Here is a 9,235-nt window from a genome sequence, read left to right as displayed (position 1 = left end):
GAGGTTTGGTGGTAGTGATACAAGTAGCAGCAGAAGTAGTAGCTGCAATAATGGTAGTAGTGGTACAGCAATTATAATAGTCTTTACCCTTATTAAGCGAAGCCTCTGTCTTTTAGGTATATCTTATAAGGAGAATAAGTGCAAGGGTAGTATAAGCCAAAATAGTACTCATAAAATAGCAAAATTAAACTAAGGGTGTGGATATCCATTTAGCTCCATTATATACTTAATCTGGAATTCCTTATATTTTTCTTTTTTCCCAGTTTCCATCCATAAATCAATGGCACTTCTCTCTACTTTTTTCTTGAAAACTCTCTCACAGCCTCCATGTGAGAGCTGTGAACTTTAGAAAATCTTTATCCCACATATTTCCATTTATTTCCATTCACGTGTTTCCAAATTCTATAGAATCTTTTGACCTCACTTATCACTTTGAGTACTAGAAATTTTATTTCATATTTTCAAGAGGTCGGATTAGATGCTGTGATGCTTTTAACTAGCATCTAAACCACTCAGATAAGTAGAGTTAAGCAACTGGGTCCAGCCTAAATTCTTTAGCATCCTGTGCCCACAAGCATCGTGATTGGCTGCCACTTTCTCGCACCAAATTCGTGTAAAAGTTATGATAATGAGAAAACTTATTATAGGTATTTATGATAGCTTAAATAGTGACCCACACAGAAAGAAGAGCAATGAGATAATGTTTATTTCCTAGGGAAACAAGCCAAAGAATAGGAGCACTTTAAATAGTGACCATGTAGAACAGAGGAGCAATGAGATGATGTTTATTTCCAAGAAAAGTGGGCCACAGTGGAGGAGAATCTTAAATAGTAACCCATGCAGAGCAGAGGAGCAATGAAATAATGTTTATTTCCAAGGAAAGCGGGTCACAGTGGAGAAGAATCTTAAATAGTAACCCATGCAGAACAGAGGAGCAATGAAATAATGTTTATTTCCAAGGAAAGCGGGCCACAGTAGAGGAGGATCTTAAATAGTAACCCATGCAGAGCAGAGGAGCAATGAAATAATGTTTATTTCCAAGGAAAGCGGGTCACAGTGGAGAAGAATCTTAAATAGTAACCCATGCAGAACAGAGGAGCAATGAGATAATGTTTATTTCCAAGGAAAGCAGGTCACAGTGGAGAAGAATATTAAATAGTAACCCATGCAGAACAGAGGAGCAATGAGATAATGTTTATTTCCAAGGAAAGCGGGCCACAGTGGAGGAGAATCTTAAATAGTAACCCATGCAGAGCAGAGGAGCAATGAAATAATGTTTATTTCCAAGGAAAGCGGGTCACAGTGGAGAAGAATCTTAAATAGTAACCCATGCAGAACAGAGGAGTAATGAGATAATGTTTATTTCCAAGGAAAGCAGGCCACAGTGGAGGAGAATCTTAAATAGTAACCCATGCAGAGCAGAGGAGCAATGAAATAATGTTTATTTCCAAGGAAAGCGGGTCACAGTGGAGAAGAATCTTAAATAGTAACCCATGCAGAACAGAGGAGCAATGAGATAATGTTTATTTCCAAGGAAAGCGGGCCACAGTAGAGGAGGATCTTAAATAGTAACCCATGCAGAGCAGAGGAGCAATGAAATAATGTTTATTTCCAAGGAAAGCGGGTCACAATGGAGAAGAATCTTAAATAGTAACCCATGCAGAACAGAGGAGCAATGAGATAATGTTTATTTCCAAGGAAAGCAGGTCACAGTGGAGAAGAATCTTAAATAGTAACCCATGCAGAACAGAGGACCAATGATATAATGTTTATTTCCAAGGAAAGCAGGCCACAGTGGAGGAGAATCTTAAATAGTAACCCATGCAGAGCAGAGGAGCAATGAAATAATGTTTATTTCCAAGGAAAGCAGGTCACAGTGGAGAAGAATCTTAAATAGTGACCCATGCAGAACAGAGGAGCAATGAGATAATGTTTATTTCCAAGAAAAGTGGGCCACAGTGGAGGAGAATCTTAAATAGTAACCCATGCAGAGCAGAGGAGCAATGAAATAATGTTTATTTCCAAGGAAAGCGGGCCACAGTGGAGGAGAATCTTAAATAGTAACCCATGCAGAGCAGAGGAGCAATGAAATAATGTTTATTTCCAAGGAAAGCGGGTCACAGTGGAGAAGAATCTTAAATAGTAACCCATGCAGAACAGAGGAGCAATGAGATAAAGTTTATTTCCAAGGAAAGCGGGCCACAGTAGAGGAGGATCTTAAATAGTAACCCATGCAGAGCAGAGGAGCAATGAAATAATGTTTATTTCCAAGGAAAGTGGGTCACAGTGGAGAAGAATCTTAAATAGTAACCCATGCAGAACAGAGGAGCAATGAGATAATGTTTATTTCCAAGGAAAGCAGGTCACAGTGGAGAAGAATCTTAAATAGTAACCCATGCAGAACAGAGGAGCAATGAGATAATTTTTATTTCCAAGGAAAGCGGGCCACAGTGGAGGAGAATCTTAAATAGTAACCCATGCAGAGCAGAGGAGCAATGAAATCATTTTTATTTCCAAGGAAAGCGGGTCACAGTGGAGAAGAATCTTAAATAGTAACCCATGCAGAACAGAGGAGCAATGAGATAATGTTTATTTCCAAGGAAAGCGGGCCACAGTGGAGGAGAATCTTAAATAGTAACCCATGCAGAGCAGAGGAGCAATGAAATAATGTTTATTTCCAAGGAAAGCGGGTCACAGTAGAGGAGGATCTTAAATAGTAACCCATGCAGAACAGAGGAGCAATGAGATAATGTTTATTTCCAAGGAAAGCGGGCCACAGTAGAGGAGGATCTTAAATAGTAACCCATGCAGAGCAGAGGAGCAATGAAATAATGTTTATTTCCAAGGAAAGCGGGTCACAGTGGAGAAGAATCTTAAATAGTAACCCATGCAGAACAGAGGAGCAATGAGATAATGTTTATTTCCAAGGAAAGCAGGTCACAGTGGAGAAGAATATTAAATAGTAACCCATGCAGAACAGAGGAGCAATGAGATAATGTTTATTTCCAAGGAAAGCGGGCCACAGTGGAGGAGAATCTTAAATAGTAACCCATGCAGAGCAGAGGAGCAATGAAATAATGTTTATTTCCAAGGAAAGCGGGTCACAGTGGAGAAGAATCTTAAATAGTAACCCATGCAGAACAGAGGAGTAATGAGATAATGTTTATTTCCAAGGAAAGCAGGCCACAGTGGAGGAGAATCTTAAATAGTAACCCATGCAGAGCAGAGGAGCAATGAAATAATGTTTATTTCCAAGGAAAGCGGGTCACAGTGGAGAAGAATCTTAAATAGTAACCCATGCAGAACAGAGGAGCAATGAGATAATGTTTATTTCCAAGGAAAGCGGGCCACAGTAGAGGAGGATCTTAAATAGTAACCCATGCAGAGCAGAGGAGCAATGAAATAATGTTTATTTCCAAGGAAAGCGGGTCACAATGGAGAAGAATCTTAAATAGTAACCCATGCAGAACAGAGGAGCAATGAGATAATGTTTATTTCCAAGGAAAGCAGGTCACAGTGGAGAAGAATCTTAAATAGTAACCCATGCAGAACAGAGGACCAATGATATAATGTTTATTTCCAAGGAAAGCAGGCCACAGTGGAGGAGAATCTTAAATAGTAACCCATGCAGAGCAGAGGAGCAATGAAATAATGTTTATTTCCAAGGAAAGCAGGTCACAGTGGAGAAGAATCTTAAATAGTGACCCATGCAGAACAGAGGAGCAATGAGATAATGTTTATTTCCAAGAAAAGTGGGCCACAGTGGAGGAGAATCTTAAATAGTAACCCATGCAGAGCAGAGGAGCAATGAAATAATGTTTATTTCCAAGGAAAGCGGGCCACAGTGGAGGAGAATCTTAAATAGTAACCCATGCAGAGCAGAGGAGCAATGAAATAATGTTTATTTCCAAGGAAAGCGGGTCACAGTGGAGAAGAATCTTAAATAGTAACCCATGCAGAACAGAGGAGCAATGAGATAAAGTTTATTTCCAAGGAAAGCGGGCCACAGTAGAGGAGGATCTTAAATAGTAACCCATGCAGAGCAGAGGAGCAATGAAATAATGTTTATTTCCAAGGAAAGTGGGTCACAGTGGAGAAGAATCTTAAATAGTAACCCATGCAGAACAGAGGAGCAATGAGATAATGTTTATTTCCAAGGAAAGCAGGTCACAGTGGAGAAGAATCTTAAATAGTAACCCATGCAGAACAGAGGAGCAATGAGATAATTTTTATTTCCAAGGAAAGCGGGCCACAGTGGAGGAGAATCTTAAATAGTAACCCATGCAGAGCAGAGGAGCAATGAAATCATTTTTATTTCCAAGGAAAGCGGGTCACAGTGGAGAAGAATCTTAAATAGTAACCCATGCAGAACAGAGGAGCAATGAGATAATGTTTATTTCCAAGGAAAGCGGGCCACAGTGGAGGAGAATCTTAAATAGTAACCCATGCAGAGCAGAGGAGCAATGAAATAATGTTTATTTCCAAGGAAAGCGGGTCACAATGGAGAAGAATCTTAAATAGTAACCCATGCAGAACAGAGGAGCAATGAGATAATGTCTATTTTCAAGGAAAGCGGGCCACAGTGGAGGAGAATCTTAAATAGTAACCCATGCAGAGCAGAGGAGCAATGAAATAATGTTTATTTCCAAGGAGAGCGGGTCACAGTGGAGAAGAATCTTAAATAGTAACCCATGCAGAACAGAGGAGCAATGAGATAATGTTTATTTCCAAGGAAAGCGGGCCACAGTGGAGGAGAATCTTAAATATTAACCCATGCAGAGCAGAGGAGCAATGAAATAATGTTTATTTCCAAGGAAAGCGGGTCACAATGGAGAAGAATCTTAAATAGTAACCCATGCAGAACAGAGGAGCAATGAGATAATGTTTATTTCCAAGGAAAGCAGGTCACAGTGGAGGAGAATCTTAAATAGTAACCCATGCAGAACAGAGGAGCAATGATATAGTGTTTATTTCCAAGGAAAGCAGGCCACAGTGGAGGAGAATCTTAAATAGTAACCCATGTAGAGCAGAGGAGCAATGAAATAATGTTTATTTCCAAGGAAAGCGGGTCACAGTGGAGAAGAATCTTAAATAGTAACCCATGCAGAACAGAGGAGCAATGAGATAATGTTTATATCCAAGGAAAGCGGGCCACAGTGGAGGAGAATCTTAAATAGTAACCCATGCAGAGCAGAGGAGCAATGAAATAATGTTTATTTCCAAGGAAAGCGGGTCACAGTGGAGAAGAATCTTAAATAGCAACCCATGCAGAACAGAGGAGCAATGAGATGATGTTTATTTCCAAGGAAAGCAGGCCACAGTAGAGGAGAATCTTAAATAGTAACCCATGCAGAGCAGAGGAGCAATGAAATAATGTTTATTTCCCAGGAAAGCGGGTCACAGTGGAGAAGAATCTTAAATAGTAACCCATGCAGAAGTGAGGAGCAATGAGATAATGTTTATTTCCAAGGAAAGCAGGTCACAGTGGAGAAGAATCTTAAATAGTAACCCATGCAGAACAGAGGAGTAATGAGATAATGTTTATTTCCAAGGAAAGCGGGCCACAGTGGAGGAGAATCTTAAATAGTAACCCATGCAGAGCAGAGGAGCAATGAAATAATGTTTATTTCCAAGGAAAGCGGGTCACAATGGAGAAGAATCTTAAATAGTAACCCATGCAGAACAGAGGAGCAATGAGATAATGTTTATTTCCAAGGAAAGCGGGTCACAGTGGAGAAGAATCTTAAATAGTAACCCATGCAGAACAGAGGAGCAATGATATAGTGTTTATTTCCAAGGAAAGCAGGCCACAGTGGAGGAGAATCTTAAATAGTAACCCATGTAGAGCAGAGGAGCAATGAAATAATGTTTATTTCCAAGGAAAGCGGGTCACAGTGGAGAAGAATCTTAAATAGTAACCCATGCAGAACAGAGGAGCAATGAGATAATGTTTATATCCAAGGAAAGCGGGCCACAGTGGAGGGGAATCTTAAATAGTAACCCATGCAGAGCAGAGGAGCAATGAAATAATGTTTATTTCCAAGGAAAGCGGGTCACAGTGGAGAAGAATCTTAAATAGCAACCCATGCAGAACAGAGGAGCAATGAGATGATGTTTATTTCCAAGGAAAGTGGGCCACAGTAGAGGAGAATCTTAAATAGTAACCCATGCAGAGCAGAGGAGCAATGAAATAATGTTTATTTCCCAGGAAAGCGGGTCACAGTGGAGAAGAATCTTAAATAGTAACCCATGCAGAACTGAGGAGCAATGAGATAATGGTTATTTTCAAGGAAAGCAGGTCACAGTGGAGAAGAATCTTAAATAGTAACCCATGCAGAACAGAGGAGTAATGAGATAATGTTTATTTCCAAGGAAAGCAGGTCACAATGGAGAAGAATCTTAAATAGTAACCTATGCAGAGCAGAGGAGGAATGAGATAATGTTTATTGTCGAGGGAAGCTGACCACGGTGGAGGAGAGGACATTTGAGTGGCAGCCAATCCCGATACTTGTGAGCAGAAAAGGTTAAAGATATTGGGATGGACACAGTGTCAGCCGAATCAAGCTTAATGAGACTTGATGGGGAACCTTCTTTCTTGACCCATATATCAGTTATCCTCTGCTGCTATTGTGGGGCATTCCATGTTCTATATGAGCTTTCTTGTACCATGAAATGTAATTGATCATAATTACTTCTTTTTCTTTTCGTGCAAGTAAGCTCTGTTCAAATTTATTTTTCCTTTTATTTTTCTGTAGAAACATTCTCCTAAATAGGTCTTCATCAAACAACAAAGGAGAATTTGTGCCCTTGTTACATGTGTTGTTTGTACATGTGGAGAACATGTTCCCTTGAGATGAATATTTACTAAGCAAAAAATATCTATATATAAATATTTAGAGAAGAGTTAATAATAAACTATGAACATGAGTATATCTAATAAGAAATATATGATAATATTCATACTAAGAGTTAGTGCGAATTACCTTTAGGGTCCGAGATTGTCATTATTATTAGTATACTTTGGTGATTTAAACTAAATCAGACGAAAACGAAAAGGTTCACAAGAGGATAGATTAAGTGCTTTGCTTCCAGTGGTAGTGAATTCCTGATATTTCAGTCTTGAGTTGCTACACAGTGGAAAGTATGAAAACCGGACGAAATGATTGAAGTTTGCTTCAACTTTAGAACTATGAGGACGTGCTCTAATCTAATTGTGTTTTACGAAAATTGTCACCAAGCTATTATTAAGTTAAATTTGGAGCTTCAAGCGCAATACATTTCTTGAAGTGACAGTTGCCTGATATCTCCAGTTGAAGGGTAAAGCTGAAGATGAAGGGAACAAGCTTGATTGTTATATACTACCACTCAGAAGTTACCACCATAGTTGTTCTATCAAGACTGTCACTAGGTACGCATGTTATGTGCCTTAGCTTAAGATGGAATATAATTAGAATACTGACAATCATCATTGGTATGAAGTTCTTCCCAAAGCCGAAAATTTCTCGTCTGTACTATCTGGCAACGACATTCAAGAAACGTGTCCAGTACCATACCTTAAGATGTATACAGCATGTTGTAACCTTGAAGCTCTTATTGAGTCATTTACATTTTTCCAGGTTTCGACAACATCTTCCAGGGTGTCTCTGCAGCCCCGTGAGGAGCTCATCTAGTGACCTCCCATGCCATAACCTGTACCATACTCCTGGCCTGATGCCCTACAGGAATCCTAGGTACCCCCAGAATCAAGGGGGTCCTCACTACCCCAACATATGAGAATATCCTCGAAGATTTTGAAGAAATCCATTATTTTTCTTCCCTTCATTCGCGTTCCTGGAGTGACGCGTACCCTTCGAAGTTTATTGTCCTTAGTGTCTTAAATTTTCCACGCGCTTTGAATGCACATGAGGTGTTGTTAGATTTAAGATCATGTATATATATATACATAAACATAATACTTTCCCTGTCTTACCAGACTTCATCTCTCATAAATCTTGGGGGTACCAATCTTAATGGGGATGTGTGTAAAGTATTCCATAGACTTGATGCAGTGGTCTGCAGTTCACAGTGATGATATTTGGGAGTTTTATACTAGCATCGTCTTTTCCTTAAACCTTAGTTAAGGGAAAATTAATGCGATGTTTCAAAAGATCTTTTCGTGAGGAGCCAATTGGTTTAGATCACTATCACCAACAATGAAGGATGTCTTGGTTTATTTTGTTTGTTAGCAGAATTGCGAGAGAAAGTTATGCTCGGATTTTTTAGGTTTCGCCCAAGAAAGCCCTCTTGTCATATAAGGGATAGATAGATTTTTGTATAGATAGTAATGTAACTTTTTGGTCAATTTAAAAGGATTGGGTTTTCAAACACTATCCCGAAGTGTTTGATCTTTGTCGAGGTGTGTGAATAAAAGTGAGGTCATGTTATGAATACTTGAAAGTTTGTTGGGAATTAACCTAGGGTAAAGGATGGAGGATAAAATTTAAGAAATTAATGCGCACAGTGCACCTCACACTTCTTTGTATATGCACTGGTATAAAGGGCCTAAGAAGTCAGAAGAATTAAAGTAATGTTTATAAGGGATCAAGCCAGCAAGGTAAATCATCACCGGTAGAATTTTATTTTTGAGAAAGATGAGTGATTATTATTATTATTATTATTATTATTATTATTATTGTTGTTGTTGTTGTAGTTACCATTATTATTACTTGGTAAGCTGCAATCCTAGTTGGAAAAGCAGGATGCTATAAACCCAAGGGCTCCATCAGGGAAGAGTAAATCACTTAGGAAAGGAAATGAGGAAATGAATAAACTATATATATGAGAAGTAATAAAGAAAATATGTAATAATTTAAGATCAGTATCAACATTAAAATAGATATCATATATAAACTATAAAGAGAGACTTATATTAACTTGTTCATCTTGAAAACCTTTGCTGCAAGTTTCAACGTCTGAAAATCCGCCGATTCAACTGCCATAAAAATGGTAGTGAAAGTGTCGAAGTCACCTCAGTTGATCCTTTCGCAATAAATATGACGGTGAAAATATTAAAATCACCTCAGCTGATCGTTTAGCAATAAAATTGACTGTGGAAATGTTAAAATCACCTAAGCTGATCCTTAAACAATAAAAATTACGGTAAAAGAGTGTTAAAATCATCTCAGCTGATCATTTAGCAATAAAATTGATGGCGAAAAAGAGTCTTGATATCATCTCAGCTGATCCTTTAGCAATA

At 38.7% G+C, this 9,235-nt stretch overlaps 1 long non-coding RNA gene across 1 annotated transcript in view; it reads left to right on the top strand.

Annotated features, from left to right (window-relative positions):
• Window positions 1-8,629, top strand: part of LOC137658767 (uncharacterized) — a 19,020-nt gene extending 10,391 nt beyond the window's left edge. The window contains exon 3 of the long non-coding RNA XR_011047418.1: window positions 7,617-8,629. This is a non-coding gene — a long non-coding RNA (uncharacterized lncRNA). The remainder of the gene's footprint in view (window positions 1-7,616) is intronic.
• Window positions 8,630-9,235: the final 606 nt, after the last annotated feature.

The sequence above is a fragment of the Palaemon carinicauda genome, chromosome 19, assembly GCF_036898095.1.
Source record: "Palaemon carinicauda isolate YSFRI2023 chromosome 19, ASM3689809v2, whole genome shotgun sequence".
Lineage (NCBI taxonomy): Eukaryota > Metazoa > Arthropoda > Malacostraca > Decapoda > Palaemonidae > Palaemon > Palaemon carinicauda.
The sequence above is the reverse complement of the archived record's forward strand: the minus strand, read 5'-3'. Positions and strand labels throughout refer to the sequence as shown.